Here is a 22,693-nt window from a genome sequence, read left to right as displayed (position 1 = left end):
CTCCTTTAATATGTCTGGCCTACTTTGTTTCTAGCTCTTTCCTCAGTTAACAGGTTGACTTAAAAAATCTTTGGCATATACGTACCCAATATGAAAATTTTTATGCTTGCAGAAGAACATATATTTTGTTGCAATCCTTTCCATAGTAAAAAGTGTGTTAGTGCTGCTAATTTGGCAATATATATTTTATGTGATAGCAGAGACAGGCATGAAAAGGGAGTGGGTGAGTCTGTTTACCTAGCTCAACCTAATCTGCCTTCTAGTGATGACCCTTCTGTCTAGGAGGTCATGCAAACTCTCTTAGGCGATGTATGTACCGATCCTTTGTGTGTATATGAATTTCAATGACATTTTACATTAAGGCTAGAATAAATACCAACAGGACGTTTTGCCAAGGGCTTAGTCAGCAGTCTTTGTAACTACTAACAAGGCAGGGGGTTGGAACTAGATGATCTTAACGGTCCTTTCCAATCCTGACTATTCTACGATTATGATATTAGGTTAGAATGAAGAAAATGTCTTGCTGTGCAGCAAAGAAAAAGATGAAAGAATCAGAAGAACTGAGAAGTGTTGATAGTACCACTTGCCGTACAGGTTTTTCAAGAGTATAAATCAGGACTGCAAAGAAATGCAGTTTTGCACAAAACATCCATTTTTGAAACTTTGTGCCTTAAAGAGATGTAAGGGAGATAAGCAGTACTTACATAGAAGTACATTATGTGTATCGATATAAAATGAATATCAAATTTGCACACTATGGAAATGATGAAATATTTATCAAACTATCAGTCTCATTTAGACACATTTCAAAAATAACCAACTTTTTATGCAAAGGTTAAGATAGAAATAGCTAAAAATGAAAAAAATGTTGAACATCTTAGAAATTAAGCTACTATATTCACTTTATTCACTTTATCTATCTCCTGAAACAGCATATATACCAAGAAATATAATAGGGTGGTCTGAGGTAGCAAAAAAACCTAGGGTAAGTAACATTACCAGATCTGGCGTATTTGACTAATGAATCACTTCCCTGGACTTGGTTTCTAGTCTAGAAGGCAAAGAAAATAAACACATCTAAGTCTGTCTTATTAGCTGATGTTTGTGAAGTAGTTGATGAATGAGGGGTGTAAATGTTAAGTGCCATTACCACAGTTAAGTGATCTTGTGATATTTGAATTGCAAGAGAATCTAAACCTTGGGCCTTCTTGATGAAATCTCAGTGAAACAACTTGTGTCATGTGACACAACTATGATATTGGGACAAGTTTAGGTTTAAGGGTCAGGAAGAGATGGTTTCATTGTACCCCTATAGATAGAGGGAGATGTTTACCACCAACATTTCTTGCTCAAGACATAGACACAAAACTTACTATCCCAAAATATTGCATAGGTAGCAAGAGTTATGGTAAATAATAAAGTAGCAGGACAAAAATATGATTGTCTTGTATTTTGCCTGGTAATCATGTGCAGGAAGGATGCAAGAAAGCTTGCAAAGGTTTATTTCCTTTAATCATGAAAAAAATTTATTACATCAAGCTTTTCCACCATGTTCAGACTTCTCTCCAGTTTTACTTTTCTACAAGTGCATTCAGTGTCACAAGTAGTTGGTACAGTCATCAAACAGAAATGGCTTAGCTGCTTTATTTGTTTTGTCTTCTTTGTCTTGTGGTCTACTCTTTAAATTTTCCAGAAATCTTAACTTGAACAGTTATTATTTTGATTGTTAAAAACATGGTTATACTGCTTCCTAGTGGTGGATGAAAGAATATCTTGTTCTCATTTGGTGAAACTTTCATCATCATGATCGTGCAGTTTCTTATTCTTTGGACTTAGTGCAATACTGGATTATTTAGAGCTTTTCTTTTTTCTATTGCATGGTTTTATATCAGTGTAGATTAACTTCAGTGAATTTTTCCTAGTTGATACCGGTGCGTGTAAGAGAATATAAAAGTAGAATGGCTTGCTGTTTTACAAGGTGTCTTAACTGGAGGCTACAGCATGCTGTTTATGATCCAAGACAATGATCTGACTAGAGCAGTGGCTGCAGTCTCCCCTGGAGATGGGCAAGCAAAATCTAATTTTCTCTCACCTCAGTTGTGACTTATCTATGTTGGATAGCAGCATGTGCTTCTAAAAAGAAGATATTCTCTAGAGAGGGAAAGAAAATGTAAGTAACTCAAAATATATGGAGATCCATTAAATAACAGTTTAGCAAAGAGAAATGTCTGTCAACGAGAGAAATGATTGCTTTTTGAAGCATTCACTGGGAAAAAAGTGACACTGTGCACTGACCTCCCAAAGAGAACAAAAGCTGAGTACCTTCAACACATTAGTCATACTAGCCTGGTAGTACAGATGTTGGACTGAGACTCAAGAGATATGCACACAGCCCTTGCTTCTGCCATCAATTTCTTGGAAACAGTTGGGGATGTGCCATTAGGTACCAAAGTTCAGCAAAATGGTAAAGTTAGACTTCTGTCTCTCTCCCTTTTTCTGCCTAGGGAGAGCTTCACTGCAATTGTGTCCAACTATGATTTAAATATTCCAAGTATTTTTTAATAGAATTATGGAAGCATTAAGATGCAGCTGAGTGAGGGAGAAGTGGGTCTACACTTCAGAGCAGAACAGGCACTATTCAGTCTGTTTAAACACCACCTGCCGCCGGACATCCTAGTGCCCAGCTCTGGGAAAGTGACTCTGAGTTCAGTGGTAATAATTCTTCCTCATGTCCTTGCAAGGTGCGTACTTTGTTTCTCCATTCATCGGGGGTTTCTTTGTTCACATAGAATCCCAAATCTACCCAGAATCAGAGAGGGTCTTGGCAGAATCCACTGTCATGAACCTACCTACTATTATTTAATGTTTCAACTTAGGTGGTACGAAGAGGAATTGGTAGTATCTCAGAGTAGCTGTGACCCCTTCTTACAATTATAAAAAGGACTGAATTTGTGATTATATGTCATTCAGAGCCGTATTTTCTTTTAGACATGCTTATTCATTGATTCATTCCAGTATGACAACTGTTAAAATACAACATGCAAAGTAAAGAAATTTTCCTGTAGTACCTACCGTTGACAATATTGGTTATGTATACGACTCTCCTGTGCATTAAAATGGAAGTATACCCCTTTGTGTTAAGACAGAGATATACCCAGAAGTAGTTTTATGTGACACCTAAATTTTCATTATTGAAAATGAATTCAGAATGGAGTGCATCAAATTCCAGACATTTGGTCATGACAGGTCAAAATAACTGTGTGCATATGCATTTGTGGGATTTTTTTTAATACATTTTCCATAGTCTACAAAGATCTAGAAACTAGTCTGTATTGAATGACTTTAGTCAATGACTCACATATTTTCCTCCCCCAAATAAAGCTTCACTTATTTCACCAGCTTTTACTAAGGCTGTATAGATATAAAAATGCTGTACTGTTTTCTTTCATGATAATGCCATTCATAGCAATTTCTAATTCACATAAAAATTGTTAAATCTCTAGTGTACAGATGGTTTCAAAGGGCATTCTCTTGCAAGCCTTGCTAGGATGGTTAAAATATAAAATGAGAAAGTCTCCGCTATGTTCTTCAGATCTCTGAAAGAAATCATGTCCCTCAAAGAAGAGGTTGCAGAGAGGACCATATCCCTGTACTCCACATGTGTCCGCCTACCATGTTAGTGTAAGCCACTGTTGCTCATGTGCCCTTCTCAGCAAAATGCAGTGGATATTGTAGTCTGTAGAGCTTTGTCTTTTGCTACCAATTACGTTTTGATGCTGTGCATCTGCCCCAGTCCCAGCATTGCTTATGGGTTTAAGCCATTGTTTATTGTGAGCAGCACTGGAGTATGTGACTACTTGAGTTTCCCTGTCAGAGACTAATATACAAGGTTTTCCAGGGGGATTTGGATTTTTATTGTGTTTATTTATAGAGACTGTTCTAGAAGTTTAAATGGGCCTGAAATTTTTTACAAAGCTGAAGGCTGTAGGCGATTTCTGTGACTACCAGTGACAAGGTGTTTCCTTTCAAAATAAAACGGCAAAGCTCCCATAAGTAACTAGCAACATCATTTATCTCTTTTAAGTCAGAAACAGCTATCAGCATTCATTGGTAAATCACAGCTGAAGTTGTTATTTCTGTGTTCAGAAAGGCAAAATAAAAATAACGTTCTAACTCATATACTGACTGACTCCGCTATGCTTAATCAGTTTAAATAATGTTTTACTGTCCAAGAGGTCTTACTTAGTTTAGTGAAACTAAAAGCTGTTTCTGTTTATGCGCACCCTAACTGTTCTATGATTCTATGATGATGTGTTTTTACCCACGGTTATAGTATTAACTGTGCTCAGCAGTAATTCTACTAAGTTAGGAACTTGCCCTAATCTGAGTCAAAATACACAGAAAGATGGAGGACAGCTGAGAAAAGCTAGTGATATTGCTAGACCGTCTGATTAGCCAGGGACAGCATTATGAACAGACTTTAATAATGAAATCTTTTCTTTAAAATCAACAGATATAAAGTTGAGCTTTTTTAACTGAAGTCTGTAGCAATCGTTGAAATAATTGATGTAGGTTAGCATATCACTCATCAAAATACACTGAAGCTTAACAGGAGTATAGAAAAGGCTGTAACAGACACATCGATGGTCTGCCTAACTTGATGCCTCAAATCCAGTTTTGCCTACAGCAAACATGGAGGCAATGTAAGAACAAGGGAAGCCCACCTCCCTGAAACACTCCAAGGGATTTCCAGCCCAAGGTACCATCTTTCACTTTAATAGTTCCTAGTGGGTTTCATTATTTTTTCTAAATGCGGAGTTTTTTTGAAACATAAAATTTCAGTATCTTCTCCGTTTTGGGTCAATAAGTACAATGGCTTCTTTGGCTTTTGAGAGAAAGTACTCTAAAGGATATAAATACGCCACCCACTGCCACCAGCATTTGCTTCTCTGTGGCTTTTTAGTTATAGCTGGGGAATAACTCTTCCTATCCTTGAGTAACCTCTTCTTAGGTTTTACTATTTTAAATCCAGTCAACAAGTTAGAGAGCTGATATTTCTGAATATGAAAGATGTTGTGCTCAGTCAAGTATGAAGGCTCTTGAACTTAGCAGATCATAGAATCATAGAATCATAGAATAGTTAGGGTTGGAAAGGACCTCAAGATCATCTAGTTCCAACCCCCCTGCCGTAGGCAGGGACATCTCACACTAAACCATCCCACACAAGGCTTCATCCAACCTGGCCTTTAACACCGCCAGGGATGGAGCACTCACAACCTCCCTGGGCAACCGATTCCAGTGCCTCACCACCCTAACAGGAAAGAATTTCCTCCTTATATCCAATCTAAACTTCCCCTGTTTAAGTTTTAACCCATTACCCCTTGTCCTGTCACTACAGTCCCTGATGAAGAGACCCTCTCCAGCATCGCTATAGGCCCCCTTCAGGTACTGGAAGGCTATATGTATGTAAGTAAAAACTGTTCGACATCACGGTGTTCTCAGCAGTTTTTGCTTTGGTGATGAGTAGTCAGGGTCATATTTTGGTTCCTGCATGTAATACTCGGACTCAAACAGAAAACCTACATGTAGTCTTGTTATTCATCAAATATATAGTTGATGAATATATTTTGATAATAATAATATATGATATATGATATATATTTGAATATCAAATGATATTCATAATTTTTGTTTGTTGGGTTTTTTAATGCCAACTGAGTAATTGTGATACAGTAGCTACTTGGCCACTGCTGGAAAGAGACTTGGAGTCTGAGCATAAAAAATGAATAGGTTTGCTCTTGTTGGGTAAAAAAGAGCATAACTTTCTTGAAACAGCTGGGAGCAATGTGAGATGCTATGAAATTACTTTCACCACAGTGTTTATGCAGTGCTTTACGTTAATAAGGAAAGAGTTGAAAGAGAGCAGTGAGATGGATTCCTGGGTGTATATGTAGGAGTTTGTACATAAGATGAAAAGTAGGAAAGCAGGAAAATGGTAGAAAACCTGAGCTATCCAAAAACTACTTGATTATGAGGTTTTTGGGGCTCTCTCCCTTGTAGTACTTCTACACTAGTTTGATTGATTTCAGTTGAAAATACGGATAATTAATCCCAGAGAAAGACAGAAGAAATTGATCCATATTATATATTTGACATTCTGATATTTATGGTTAGGGGTGAGAAAACATAGTTTACCCCTTGTTCTGCTTTTAAAATATATGAGGGATAAACTTGCACTGCCTAGTTAACCTAACAAATATCAAACCCTTAAAGGGTTTGCACAGCTCAGGTGTGAACAACTATGAAAGGAAATTAATATTAGCTTACTGTGGCATCCTTTCTTGCTGAAATTACCCTTGTGCAGAGCCAAGGCATCTGTGAGGAAAAAGAAAGCAACCATGAATCTTTTTGGGTACAGTCATCTGATTTTTCCTGTGCTCCCTTCTTGGGGACCTTTCATTCCTGGTTGTTGGGTCTGCACAGGGGGAGCTGGGAAAGAAGGAACAACATATCCTGGAGAATGCTGGCAGCATTGCCGGCACAAGGGGAAGAAGGAACAACATGACAGGGATGTTGGTGGACCAGTCATATTCTCACTATTTCTACCCATTGGAGCTGAAATCGCTGCTTAATTACAGTTAAATTTAAGAATGAGGCAAAGTTGAAAAAAAAGAACAGCCAGTGAGTGGTATATAGGAAGTGGGGCTTTTTTCTCTCTCTTTCTCTCTACCTGTCCCTCATCTTCTCCTTCCTCTCCTCTCCCCTACTCCCACATCTTTTATTGGTAGTTTACATGCTTGTATGTTGATTCTTAGGAGACAAATACAATTTCATCCTCCCAGAGCAACAATCTCCAGCCAATTAGTCAGCATGAAACCTGAAATATTGCATATACAATACTACAAGCCTGAAATAATGCAACGTGAATTACATATCTGATCACAAATAGTAGCTGTGCTGTTGCCTGAACTATTCCCTTTGATTTCAAAATACGTTTGAGTGAGTCCTGTTGTCACCTGGATGTGCCTTCCTTCCTTGGCGGTGCCAGGAGCAACTCTGATTGAGGTGGGAGAGCTTTGAACAGCTGTTCTGCTTTCTCCAGAGCAGCAGCTCAGCAGCCCACCCCAACCCTTTGTTGCCTTAGTTTGTGACATTTCTGCCTTTTGTTTTCATGTAGTGTAGCTCAGAGACCTCCTAAAGTGATGCAGAGGAGAGCTCTGCCAAAACCAGAAAAACCGAAGCTTCTAAAGTGTAACTCTAGGTGTATGAAGAAATTAATAAGACTACAACAAGGCTTAGGGTAGTACATAATGTCTGTACACATTGCTTTTTTTTGTGCTGCTACCCAACAAATCTAGGCTGTAATGGACGCATCGCTGCTCTTACGCAAAGCCTTTGGCTACCTCAGATAGAGCTTACCTATGCAAGGACCAAAGGCAGAGTTACAACACAGCCTCAGTGAAATTTGCCATCCCATCTAAAACACCTTAGTTCTTTTAGCAGCAAATCACATACAGAGCTGCTCAAGTTCAGCTGTATGTAACTGCTCAGGTAGCCAACACACATTGTTTTCCACTTACCCAAAATATAAGCAGCTCCACTGAGGTGATTCATCAAAGACACAATGGGATACAGGAATCTGATTCTGATTGTAAACAAACTGGTATCTTAATTGCTTTCAGTGGCAATACAGTTGAAGCACACATTGCTTTTATTAATTTGTTTAGGTGCATTTGTTGTATTCTTTTATCCACTAAATTGGTCAGGTGAGCCAGTGTATCTTTTAATCTCTTAATTTCTGTTAAACTATTAATTCAGTTAATATTGTCTATAAAGAGAGATTTCAAATTTTAGAAGGGGGTGTAGAAAAGCCGTTTTTAATCTGTTAATTTCTGTATTTGAGTTGCTTGTGTCCTAGTATTCATAGACTCATAGAATGGTTTGGGTTGAAAGGGACCTTTAAGCTCCTCCGGTTCCAACCCCCTGCCATGGGCAGGGACACCTTCCACTAGAGCAGGTTGTTCCAAGCCCCATCCAGCCTTGCCTTGAACACTGCCAGGGATCTGGCATCCACAACTTGTCTGGGCAACCAGTTCCAATGCCTCACCACCCTCACAGTGAAGAATTTCTTCCTAATGTCTAATCTAAATCTACCCTCCTCCAATTTAAAGCCATTACTGCTCATCCTGTCACTATATTCCTTTGTAAAAAGTCCCTCTCCAGCTCTCCTGTATGCCTCCTTTAGGTACTGGAATGCCATTGTAAGGTATACCCAGCGCCTTCTCTTCTCCAGGCTGAACAAACGCTCCCAGCCTGTCTTCATAGGAGACATGCTCCAGCCCTCTGATCATCTTTGTAGCCTTCTCCTGACTCTCTCCAACAGGTCCACTTCCCTCCCGTGCTGGGGGCACCAGTGCTGAACACAGTAGTGCTGGTGGGGCATCATGGAAGTGGAGTAGAGGGTGAGAATCACCTTCCTCGACCTGATGGTCACACTTCTTTTGGTGCAGCCCAGGATATGTGGCTGACTTTCTGGACAGCAAGCACACACTGCCAAGTTTCTGTGTGTCTTACTGTTAATTCCTGGCCAAGCCTGAGAGGTAAATCGCTTTCTTTGATCTGCAATTCAGCCTAAATCCTAAATTCTACATTCAGTTCTTGGTCATTTTTGACTTAAGCATGAAGCCCTTTGAAGGCAATATGAATTGGCTTCAGGAGCTGACCTTATGGCTTTGCAGTTCTGTAGCAACCCCTGGGACACCAAATCTTTCTTATCGTTGGCATTGCCATCATTGTTGGCTGAAGCACCCATGCTGGGGTGGGAGCAGGCACCGAAGGGAAGTGCCAGGAGGCAAATGGTGTGTGCATGCAAAGATTGTAGTGTATGGAGTTAATTTTTATGTAACTGCTGGCAATTTTTATAGAAAAACAACAACAACAACAACAACAAAACAAAACAAACAAAAAAAAACAAACAAAAAAAACAGGTGAAATATTTCAGCCGGTATCTTATAAATACAGGCGAAGTTAGGTGCAGCCTTTTTCAGATGCTCAGCTCCAGCCTTGCTCTGCCATCTAGTGTTTAATTTAGAAATTTCAACTTCAGCAAAGTGGGACATACATATAAGGCAGAACTATTTAAAAATGAAATGAAGAAACAACATTTGTTAGTGTGAAACAAATGTAACAAAAATGAGGGAAGACATTTTTTGCATTCTAAGTAGAACTGTTCTTCTAGAGAGTAAATTGGGTGGTCATTGTCAAGGGTAACATTTTGCAGTGATAGAGCTATGAAATTTTTATTACATTGCTCCAATTTTGGACTCTCTTTGTTTAGTTTAGAGCAAACTTACTTCAAGAGTGAATCCAGATGTTCCTTACAGTTTATCTGTTACCATAAATTGTCACTGAGAACATTCAATAATTAACTCAGATCTTCTTCTTGTTTTGGGTTGTTTGTTGTTTTGTTTTGGGTTTTTTTACAGACTGTTTACTTTTGACTGTTTCACACTGATATTTCTGCAGTGTTTGACTTCTGAATAATTGATTATATAGGCTTTTAAAAGTAGAAAATAGTTGGTTCAACTTCAGATCTTACAAGATGTGGTTGGTCTTTATAAGACAGATTATTTCCTTCTTGGGATGGTGTGGAAACTTAATAACTGGAAGTTATAGTCCAACACAGTCTTCTGTGTTGATAGGACCCCTTTAAAACTCTGAAACAAAACCATATCAGTTAAATACAATTTTTTGCTGTACTTGTTTTACAGCCAATTTCATGTTCTCATTGGGAAGGGGGTTCTTGATGATTTCTTTAAATCTTGCACAGCCATTATTTTCTGCCAGTAAATTCTGCCTGCTTGCTATTCTGCACCGACCATTTACAGACTGGAAGTAAATCACATGCAAGAAATCAGGGTGGAACATTAGATCGCAAGAATGGAAGCAGTAGGAGTAGTTGTTGGTAGTGTTATCCCAGCTATGCTGAGAGGCAAAGAAAATGATGGGACAATAAACAGGTTTAAAAGAGAGTCAAAATACAGGAGAATGAAATTAAAGAAATGCAAAGTATTAAAAGAAAATACGTATTTTACAACACTGAATGTTTAATGAGGATCACATTCACAAATAGTGAAATTCATTCCATATTCTTTCACTTTGGTGGAGTTACACTAATTTGCAGTTGCTGGAAGATCTTAGCCTTAGGTAGGCTCATTTCCTGTTTCAAAATCTGAAATTCTCTCTTCAGGTGTTACAGTTTTATCAAAAGCTATAAATGAAGTGGCAATGCATAAATTAATTTCATAAAATGCCTAAAGACTGCATTGTTTGATATTCATGATGGATTCTCCATGGTGCCCTAATCTTCCTTACACAATTTCATTGCTGTCACTGATCAGCCCTGGGGTGTTGTCCTCTAAAGCATAATATCATAAAACTCTGAAAGCTGATAAAGAAAACATTATTATTACTATATATTTATTGATAGCTCTGAAAAATGTGTGATATGTTTTTCCAGTTATTTAGCACTATTTAGCACTGCCCATATTTTCATGGTTTATCCAATTTTTCAGGTTTTAATTTTTCTTTTTTTGTTTATTGATATTCTGCTAAATACGTCTTAGTCTTCACTGTATTCCACTGGAATATGAGACTGTTCAGGGTCCTTTGCCATCCTGTTTGACTGTGGGTCTGAATTCATTGAGCTATTGGGGTGCTTAACCAATTTTCTAATAAATTCTCAATTTCATTGGTTAGAAACTGTGACTGAAGGGGCATCTTGCATTACAGCAGTGATTTAATTTCTTATTTATCTATGCAAGATAATGGAAAGGGTTAAACATTAAAAAATATAAAATCAGTTGTTTCTTCAAAGTCTTGGGAAATTACCTGTAATGAAGGCATAATGAGAATCTTGTCCTGTTTATGAAAGCTTACAGCTCATGCACAAGAAGGCCATGATATACCCTTGTTTTGAAGCTACAATGTAGAAGAATTAAAAATACGTAAAATCGTGTTTCAAATCAATTGAACTAGAGCATGGAAGGTTTTGGTATCTTCTGTCTTAGTAATTCCTCCTACAGCTTTCTGGCTATTTTCTATGAGAAGAGGTAATAGAATGAAATTCAATTGGATTGAAATATCCTGTTGGAATGTTGAGCAGTACAGAATAGCACAGATCTTCAGGAAACGGACAGATTGGGAAAGAGTACATCATATCTTTTTGGTGATACCATGCTTTCACATTTCCTTCAGATTTGGGTCCTTTTTGGTAACTAGAAGAATTAGGGACATAAAAAAAAGTTGGCTGTCTTTCCCTTTCAAAAGGTAGAAAAAGACATAACTGAAACAACACTTTGGTTATTAAATTCTTCCAAACATATTCTATGATTCTATTTCTCAGCACCTTTGAAACATCAATAATGACACCTGGTTTTCTCTCCTTTTTTGAAGAGAGGCAAGCAAATCCTGTTGGTCTACTTTTTCTTGTTAATTTTAATATTTTGAATGGTAATTTCACCTTTCACACACTTTCTTTGTCCAAACATACCAGAAGTTTTCATCTTTCTTCTCCTTCAGTACCTGGGCTTCTTGTCCTCAAAGATCTTCCTCAAGCTACACCCCAAACAACATCAAGAGTGCACTGTGGCTCTGCAGGAGTTCACTTCTGAACTGCAATCCACAGACTCTCAGTAGGTTTTTTTCTCCTTTCTGGAAGATTCTATCCTGTCTGTTGCTATTTATATGTTGTATATTTGTGAAGTAATGTTTTTCTTTCTGTCAGGTGTGGTTCATAGCCTTAACACCTAACTTTGTAGAACAGGATCTTTGCTCCTTTCTGCACTATCAAATGTGAATTTTGTTCATGACATAAAACATTACATGTTCTGCCTTTTTATTTTCTCATATGAAACAACCTATGACCACAATTAAAAATCTACTACATAAAATCAAGGACAGAATGCTCATTTTTGGTGTGTTCAAGTTATTTAAGAAAACTGTCTACTGGTAATGCAGAAGGTCTTTATCCCATAAGTTAGGTCTTTGTGAATGTATTGCAACCATTAAAGTCGGTTGATTTTACTGGGGTTCAGGCATCCAGAAAAAATCTTGTACAGTCTGAATCTTATAATGCTTAGCAACCAGTTTTTAATTTATTCCTTTCACAGTAACTTCTCAGCATCCAGTCATACCTGTATTCTTCACAGACAAACAGGATTATTTGGGTTTAAGTCAAAATCAACATACCTATTCAGAGCTGTCAAGTATGTATACATTATTTATGTGGTAGTAAAAACTCTGATGGATAAATATGTTCAACAGTGTATTGAGATGGCACAACATAGCTCTCATTTTTCTGGTTGGTTGCAGACAGTTTTTACATTTCATGTGGAAATTTGACTCTGAAAAAGAAGAGATGATGTGTTTACCATGCAGTGATCTCAAATCCTTTGTGGTTGCATTTTTGCATACCCTACTGCTTTTTCATTTTGAACCAAAAATTTTAATGTAAGTATCTTGGTAATTGTCCACATTCATGAAAAAAAGAAATAAGAAATGATTGCATAATTACCACTAATGGGGAACTGGAAAAGACACTGGAAAGAAAATTTTCAATTTCCATCTTACAGTAGGGTTAAGGATTTTCTTATATCCATTTTGATAATGCTACAATAATAGACTTCTGTGCACTTGTCCAGTGAAGTGGAACATTTTCACTCTGAGAGGATGCAAGTGCCCCTCAGTAAGAGCACACTTCTAATCTTTCTTCAGCGTTGTGGTCTAAAGCAAAACAGTCTGTATTTTGCAGGAAACTTTAAGCAAACATGATGTAACTCTAAAGGGGTACAAGACAAAAGAAAGGAGGGAGTATTTTGCCCCAAGTTCAGAACCACAGAGTGGTTTATCATGAAGCTGCAGACAAAAAAGGAGCCATGCCAACAAGTAAAGCTTGTCTGGCCTGGATTTCTTTCTCCTTCCTCACTCAACAGTCTTCCAGTGACTCCAGACGAAGAAGCATCTAGACTATTTTTTGCTTATTTTCTCTGTCCTCATTGTCCACTTAGTGCCTCTTGGAACAGATTACATGCTCAGGCATCCATTTGTTTTCTGTGCTACTCCAGCCTTTCTCCCATGGTGCTCAGAGCATTTAAACAACAGTACAACAAGGAGAGTCATGTTGTCAGCTCGTGTTAGCTGATTCCCTCAAATTTACCCACTGTAGAAGAGGATCTGGTTCAAGACCGTCTTAAGAACCTGAATGTGCACAAGTCCATGGGACCTGGAATCCATCCAAGGGTCCTGAAGGAGCTGGTGAATGAAGTTGCTAAGTCACTGTCCATCATATTTAAAAAATTATGAAAGTCAAGTGAAGCTCCTGACAACTGGAAAAAGGGAAATATAAGATGGGGAAAATGAATGACCACAGGGAACCACAGACTACCACAGAGGCACAGTCTCACCTCTGTGCCTGGCAAAATCTTGGAGCACATTCTCCTGGAAGGCATGCTAAGACACATGAAAAACAACAAGGTGCTTGGTGACAGCCAGCATGGCTTCACTAAGTGGAAATCCTGCCTGACCAATTTGGTGGCCTTCTATGATGGGGCTACAGAACTGATGGACAGGGGCAGAGCAGTTGATGTCATCTACCTGCACTTGGAGAAAGCGTTCAACGCTGCTCTGCATAACATCCTTGTCTCTAAATTAGAGAGATATCAACTTGATAGGTGGACCACTCGGTGGATAGAGAACTGGCTGGATGGCCACATGCAAAGAGTTGTGGTCAATGGCTCAGTGTCCAGCTGGAGACCAGTAACAAGTGGTGTCCCTCAGGGATTGGTGTTGGGACCAGTCTTGTTTAACATGTTTGTTGGTGACATGGACAGTGGGATTGAGTGTGCCCTCAGCAAGTTTGCCAATGACACCAAGCTGTGTGGTTCGGTTGATACGCTGGACGGAAGGGATGCCATCCAGAGGGACCTTGACATGCTTGTGAGGTGGGCTGATGCCAACCACATGAAGTTCAACCACGACAAGTGCAAGGTCCTACACCTGGGTTGGAGCAATCCCAGGCACAGCTACAGACTGGGCAAAGAAGAGATTCAGAGCGGCCCTGCAGAGAAGGACTTGGGGGTGTTGATTGATGAGAAAATGAACATGAGCTGGCAGTGTGCACTTGCAGCCCAGAAAGGCAACTGCATCCTGGACTGCATCAAAAGGAGTGTGACCAGCAGGTCAAAGGAGGTGATCCTGCCCTTCTACTCCGCTCTTGTGAGACCTCACTTGGAGTATTGTGTGCAGTTCTGGTGTCCTCAACATAAAAAGGCCATGGAACTGTTGAAACAAGTCCAGAGGAGGGCCACAAGGATGATCAGGGGACTGGAGCACCTCCCGTATGAAGATAGGCTGAGAAAGTTGGGGCTGTTCAGCCTGGAGAAGTCTGCATGGAGACCTCATAGCAGCCTTCCAGTATCTGAAGGGGGCCTATAAGGATGCTGGGGAGGAACTCTTCTTTAGGCACTGTAGTGATAAGGCAAGCGGTAATGGGTTCAAACTTAAACATGGGACGTTTAGATTGGATATAAGGTAGAAGTTCTTTTCTGTTAGGGTGGTGAGGCACTGGAATAGGTTACCCAAGGCAGTTGTGAATGCTCCATCCCTGGCTGTGTTCAAGGAGGAACAGTGTACAAGCGTACCACTAAAGGGTGTGGTGAGAAGGAAAAAGGAGATGGGGAAAAAAAGGAAGTAAGAGGTGATTTTATTTTTTTTTTCCTAATTCTTGGGTAGAAATGACTCTTTAAAAAGGTAAAAGTTAGAGCACCAGAAAAGACTTGTATGACTTGTATATCTGTACCTTACCCCATTCTAGTCAGTAGTAATTAGAGTGTTACTTTCCTCCAGCATGGTGGTATTAAAAGACTGTAAATTCTAAGTGTAAATTATTATTTTTCAATGCTTACAATCATTTCATCATCATATTCCAAATAAATGTGTACAGTTTTACCTTGCAGACTGTATGTACATATATGTATGTATATACTACAATCCATTGGGTTGTGATGGCATTCCTGCTGACAGGTTCACTGGCTCGGTTGCCTCTTTGGTTGACTCAAGACACCTAAATATGTCATTAATTCTCAGTTACAGTTACAAAACTCTATACTGTAAATAAACATCGCTCTAACATTGTTTGGTTATTGGTAAAAACATATTTTAAAAATCACTTTACCATCATTGGATTCTTTTTTTGCATTATTGCATGTGTCCAACAAAATCCAATGAGATCTAGGTTATTTCCAGAACGAAAACATACTGACTTTCTAAGGTGTCAGCAATGCATCTACTCAGTATTTAATCTCCATTACTCTAAACAGCTGAAGTTTCATAATTTGTAACATCAATATAATTGGCATATTTTCCAGTTGTCAGAAATATTTGTAATGTTAATTAAAAAAGAAACTGTTTCGCAAAAATACACAGCTTACAGACAAAATTTCCACTTAAAGAGATGTTCTTTCTTTTAAAAGCATCAAATTGTGTAAATAATGAAAAACTTACAACTTATTTTTCTAGAAATGTTATTGCCTTCTTCAATGAGTACATGAAGAAAAAATACTCTACTTTCTATAAAAAAACAGGGTTTTCTCCCATTGTTAAGAATGTTTTCTGACATACTAGGCCAGTGAGTAAAGATATAAAATATAACTTATGCTTCATTAAAAATCATAGCTTGTTTGCTGAAATTTCTTTTGATATGATTTGTTCTTTGAAACTCTTCTGCTGTCAACAAGCATTTCACAGATCAGTAATCGGAAATGAGATTTCGATGTTCAACCCTAACTCTGCTGCGAGACATTACATATTATATGTGAAGGTCAGGTTACCATTGGATCATAGTATCTACTTGGATATTCAGCATACGGAATACATCTATTGGTTCTGCCTGCAGGATGCTCCATGCTCCTCTCACCTGACTGTTCTTACCTGAACAAGAACAACCTGAACAGGACAAGTTTTCTTATTACTGAATTGAGGTATAATGTATTTCAAGATGCTTCTCTTGAAATACTTGGGGTCTGGTCAAATGCAATAAAAATAAAAAGGTTCTGTAAACTTGACTTTGCTCACAGTGGTTTTGTGGGTGGGTCCTTGCATGCTTACTTGGTTCCAGTTACCTCAGCGGCTCTGACTGTGAGCTAGCTCTGCACAGTCCCCTGAAAGCTGTTCCCCACTGTCCAGAAGGTGCACAGGCAGCTCCTGGCTCTGCTACCTGCAGATAGCCACTTTTTTATGATGCATTTGGAATTTCTATCCTTGACCTAAAGCTAGTTCTTCATTAAAGGTTCTATACATATTATTAGGAAGAAAGGAAAGAATTAATCCAAATTTGAAATGTTTCTGCCAAGATAGACAAGCTGTTAATAGCAGATACAGAACTCTGAAATTTCGCAAGAGACAGGTTTGGAATGTGATGTATTCCTTTGCAGTCTGTACCCCACTGGCTTTTAGTAACTACATATACCTTCTGATAATCCGGGTATTTTGACTACATCTTGACAATGACTGGTACAATTTCAGGAAAAAAGCAGAAACCTGAAGGGTTGTTCCAACTCCTACTAGTTGCTGTGCCACCCCAGAGGGCTGCCCGCCAGCTGAACGTAGGCAGGCACAGGCAGCGATCTGGCATCCCTTGAGCACAGATGCAAGCATTCCCCTATTCCAAAGGCAATGAGGGTTGGAGTGTGAATAGCAGTAACCTCCTACAGATTTTGTGCCACTTATACACAAGTAGCGTACCAAAAAATGAGTAATAATAAAATGTAAAACTGTGTTAGAATCTAGGTCAGTTCTGCTCGTTCACTTGCTGATGTGGCAGAAACATCGGAGATCATAGACAAAAGTATTTATAAACCAATGCAAGAGAGGAGTACATAGATCAAAATGAAATCAGAGAAATCTCCAGGCAAATTGAAGAAAATGTATCCGTTTTTTATGAAGTTGTTTCTAAAATATTGTGCTGGTGCAAACAATTTGCCTTAAATATTTCTTTTAGCTGTGACTTTCTTCTGGAAAGGAAAATTTCCTTGTAAATTAAGCCCACAAAATTCTGGAGTAAACTCAGCAGTGTTTTTTTCCCTGACTTACTTAGGGCTGGTTTAGTGTGCCAGCAAGTAGCCTGGTTGGCTGACCTTTTCCTTCCCTTGCCTTCTCTGCTCCACTGGAGCTCTTGTACAGGCACCACTGACGGAAAGCTCTGCTCTTTTATCCATGCTGCTGATTATCATCAACCATAAGGGGCTAAAACCCTGTAGTGAGTGCCGATAATGGTAATTTGCAGGCAGCTAGAAAGACGGGTATTATTTGATTTACTTTCTTATTTCAGAGCCAATTTCTGTACTTTGCTGGCTACTTTTGTTTGACTATGCACATTCCAACATCTCTAGATGTTCACAGCACTTCAAAGCTGAGGGCGTTACCTTTTATAATTCATTCCCTCCACAAGTTGTGACTTTGCTCCTGGAAAATGCATAGGTGCATTGCCTAAGTAATTAAAGCAACCCTTAAAGAACACTATTGATTTAAAACATTTAGGGGTTTGGCTCACCCTTTAAAAGCCATCAGTCTAAAAACAGGATGGAGGTCTTGAAATAGAGGCATGATACATTCATTTTAAAAATGATGATGGAGAATGTTAAGCAGGAATTGGGGAGGTTGCCAAATCCAATTGGGAAGAAGACTGTAGGGAAAAGTAAAGGATATTAGAAGGGAGGGAGCGAGGCAGAGTAAAAGCCATAAATTTTTCATCATGAGGGATCATTCTACCAGAGCTGACTCAGGGCTTCTCAACAATGTAGGCAACAATAAATTGTGCTCTCCCAGATGCTGTGGAGTAGAGCTTTGACAGAGTGCTGGCTGAAGAGCAAAGAGAAATCTTTACCTTTATGCTGACCATACCAATAGCTATTATGAAGGCAAAAGGCATAAGAGTAGCACCTCATCCTGTAGGTGGAAAATTGCAAATGTGAGCTGCATCCTGCCCACAGTGTCTGCTACCACCACTGGCCCTCACTCTCACTTTGACTAGCACCTGAATTAGATTTCCAGGGATGAGGCATAGGCAAACAGCTCAACAGATCCATGTCTGTTCTTGCCAGGGAGAGGGAGGAATGGCCTAGGCAAGCTTTTGCTATCCCTTTCAGTGCTGTCTTGATATGAGTAAATAAATTCTACTTTATGTATACAGTTTTGACAGTTTAGAATTTACATTCTGAGGCCTATTTAAATAACTGTTGAATGCTGTTGAACCCCACTGTATTTTGCCCAGGACTTCTTTATATCAGTTTGTGTACCTTATAAGTGATCTTGCATGGGTTACTACAAGCTTTGATCATGGCTTCTGTCACCCATCATGTTCAGTGGATGTGTAAGAGTTAATGAGACAACAGTGAAGAGCAGAAGATGTAGGAGCTGCATATAACCATAATAAATGACAGAGAAGCTATAAATCCTGATTAAAAAGATATAACTTCCTATTGTTACTGGGCTTTAACACAAGGCTCATCTTAATCCTTGGCTGTTGCTGGACACTAGTGCACTAACTCAGAACCCACTGATTTTAATGACTTTGTGAAGATTTTGGGCCAAATCCTAGTATTTCTTGTTGCATTCAGAATCAGGTTTGCTTGAAAATCATTATTCTAGTTATTTATTTTTAGAACAGAAGCAGGATGAAATGCTTTAGTGCACTGTGATAACAACTTTTTCATGTACACCTTGTGTTAAGATAATTAAAATAGCATTCAACATAACAAAACATATTAGATGTTGCTCTGGTAAGATGTTATGGCAAAGAAGAGCTTTGTATTAACAGACTAACAAAGCGAAATCTGAAAGTTTTACATTGATTTTACTTGTGAAGTTGCTATGCATGCATGTTCACTATGAAGCAAAGTCAGCAGAAGACTGAAGTACCACATAAATCTTTTACCAGCTGGATAGCACAAAGAATGTCAATAGGGTTAATGCTGTGGCTTCTTACTCCTTCCTACCTCCCATGAAGTGTGTTAAAAAAAGATATTTTATTTGGGTTCTGGATACCAAAAATCAAAATGAATCCACTGCATGCTTTAAACATTTAATGTTGGGTTGTAGTATCTTTGCATATAATAACTTTGCATTTGGAGAGATAAATTAAAACATATTTTGGGAAACGGTCCAGCATTTAATACATTCTTTTTGAAGTGCAATAACTCTTGTAGGTAAAATGTTTTAAAGCATATTGATTTCTGGAGGGGGAAAAAAAAGGAAAGCTATTTTAGAGGCTTTTTGAGACATCCAGCCTTTGGAAGGTCTATTGAACAAGGAGCTTTTTTCACCCACCTTTGTAAAGGAGTACAGCTGCTAATCTAAATTTATCTGGATATGAAACATTGATCATGACCCATGAAATGTTTTATCCAACTGAAAGTACTTTGTATACACAGAACGGCTTTTATTTGTTCCTCAAAGGGACTGCAGACTTTCTTAATAGTCCTTCTGCTGACCATTGTGTTAGTAAAAGGGACTTACAAGTAGCCCTTTGTGTTTCTGCATTACTCAGTGACAGCTAGAAACCAGAAAGCACTTTTGCTTGCTGTGTTTGCAAACCTGATTTTCAGAGTACCTGACATGCTAAGGAAGTTTTGTTGGAGAAAATCAGGTGTTTTTATAGATTTGACACAGTTGTCACTTCGTTGTTTAATTAGTTACCAACATAGTTATCTGTGAAATTTTCTCAGGCATCACTAGAGCTATTAATGCACTACATTGCCGTAGTCAAATTCGGATCTATTATGACTGTCATCCTGATTCCTGATTACAAGCAGCTCAACCCTGACCATTTACTTTCGAAGCACGAATTTAGAATCCTATCTTTTTTCTTTTCTTTTGTATGCAAATACAGACAACCTTTCAAAGATTTATCATTTTCTTCTTAAATAACTCAAGAATTTGTGTGGCTTATGTGTGGACAGTCTTTAGCATTTTTTCGCCTAAAGCTGTCCGGAAAGGAAGGAAATGGTAGGGATGGTGGAGTTTAGGACCCTCTCCCCACGCTGACTGCAGTATTGAATATTGCCTACATTTTTCCTTGGAACATTTCACACTAAGTATCTTCACCCCTAATTTTCTGCAGATACAGCTTTCAAATTCTCTGCAAAAGTAACTCAAAGACAGGGAAATCCTACCAGGAAGTTCTAATTGCACTAAAATCATAAAGTTTTCACTGAGCAAGCTGATAGACTGGACAAGACTCAAACTTGTCCAGCTTACACTGGTTTGCCTGCATCTGGCTTGCCAGAACCCAAAAGTTTAGACAACTGCAGAGACTTCACTTAGACTTCTGTGTATGGATGTGTGTGTACATCTATGTATGTGCCACATATGAAGGACTAGTTTTCACTTTTTGATATATATATTTCTCTAATTTTGTTAGTGGATAAAACACTTTCGGTGCACTGATGACTTTTTTTCCATATGGAATCATTTGTCAGAATCAACAGAAATACCAAATACCTCGGCTGCCCCTTCATGACTCTTACTAAATAGTACCCTTCCAAGATGATTTACCAGATAGATAAGATGAAGTTGTAAATGGCTAAGTGAGAAATCAGAAGAAGATATATTTTGCTGTTTGAAATGAAACTGCCACCCAGATATTACTGGAGTTAGTGGTGCTGTATTTATGTCTGCTTTTGAGCAAGAATATAAAAGCTTAATATATGTTTTAATTTATGCTCAATTTGGATGTTATAATTGCTCCTAAAGTTTCATGATCCATATCTTTCTGCTATGGAGATCAGTTCTGCTACATGATGCTACTTCATGAACAAAGTTACAGCAGCTCATTGAAAGGGCAGGGGATATGCGTCTACTGCTGTTCTTCATGGACATGTGAGCCTAATGCTTTGTGATATATGTAGGTGGTTTTGGGTTTAAAGTCTGGGCATTATTGACCTCAAACCACTAAAGCCTCAATTCACCTAGGTCATCTAACTGTGGTATTGCTTCACATCTCAATCAAGTCAAAGTAAATTGACACAGCTGACAAAAGCAATGGTTGTGCTCTCCCTAGTGCTCTCTGCCAGGCATCCCTTCCACTTCCCTTGAGCCAGCATTGTTTGTGAAGCTACAGTCAGTCAGTTCAAAGAATTGATCAGACTAGCCGATTACTTTTAATTCAGATCAGCTTATGTCATATCAGTTTAAGCCTTATGAAATAGTTTTGTTTCTCTATTAATATCATTGAGATTATATTTTGTTATACATTTGTTGATAGAAGAGTCATAATACAGTAAAGGTGCTACTTGCCTTCTATAGACTTCTGTGAAGCAGGGGGAACTCAAGTAATTTAGGGCCAGTAAGCACGTATGTGTTTGTTAGAAGGCATATGTGTGTGTACACATGAACGTGCAAACATAAGATTTCCTATTCTAATACTATAAAAGTACATGATAAGATTTGAGGGATGTTTTAGATAAGATTCCCAGGTAAAAGTTCAAGAAATACAGGACGATTCTTAGAAACATGCAATAAGCATCTGAGGATGCTAACAAGTTCCTTAGGGCCTTATCACTCAACCTCAGTTTATAGGTTGTTCATTAATCGCTGTTTTCTTAGAGTAGGCAGAATCTGTAGACAAAAACTGCAGATGGGAGAAGAAGGAGTTGCTAGAAACAAAACATAGCTTGAGGACTTCCATTCATCCAAATATTTATCAATGACTTTGTGACCCCAGGTTGTTCACGGTCTCCCTATATTGAAAGAATTGAAACTTCCCGTAAATTTACTTTTTTTGGTGAGACAATCCAGAGACGCCGACCAGTTAAACTTTGAAGCCCCTGCCTCCTGGACTGACTTCATCCAAGCAAATCAAGTAAAATGTTTAGTTTGTGCCAGCACTAGAAAAAGGGTCATGGGACAGGGTGAGCTGAAATGTGCTAGCTAATCACAACCTCCCTTCAGCCCCTTTTCCTAAACTAAATAAAACTTCAGTGGGTGAAGAATAAAGCAATCACACCAAATCCATCAGATCCTGGAGACATATCAGTGACACCTAGCTGTCAGCAGTATCAGGGGCTGCAGATAAAATTAACATAGAAACCTGACCTTTGTCCACATTTGATGGAAATCTTTGATCAAGGGTACAAGTGTTGTATTAAACTGGCTCTTGTCTGAAATCAAGCTGAAATGGTAAAATACTCCAAAACCCAAATAACAAAAACAACCACTTAGACACATTTGAAGTTGGCCTGAATATGTTATACGAATATGTTAAATAAAACTTAACTTACCTTCTGTTATGAGACATTCTAAAGGAATTTGAGTACTCATGTAAGCAGATTTTCTCAAGGAACTTTTAGGTACTGTTTGAGTATTTTTAAGTATTTTAAGTATTGATGGTGTGTAAATTGCCTTTGAACTTCTTGATTCTTCTGTTTAGCTTCATCAAAATCCATTTTCTAGTTCTCTAGTATTTGTTTAAATGTTTAATTCAGGCTGCCCAATTTCCTTCTTGGTTCATAAGGAAAATATTTCTCTCAATTATGTGTTGAAAAAATTTGATCAAATTTATTGTTCTTTGCAAGCCATTGCTTTTAAAGCAATCTCTGCATTTAAAGAATGTGATCTGATAGTGAAATATGAAGCATCC

Source organism: Lathamus discolor, chromosome 4 (assembly GCF_037157495.1).
Source record: "Lathamus discolor isolate bLatDis1 chromosome 4, bLatDis1.hap1, whole genome shotgun sequence".
In the NCBI taxonomy this organism is placed as follows: domain Eukaryota; kingdom Metazoa; phylum Chordata; class Aves; order Psittaciformes; family Psittacidae; genus Lathamus; species Lathamus discolor.
Note: the sequence above shows the minus strand (reverse complement) of the source record.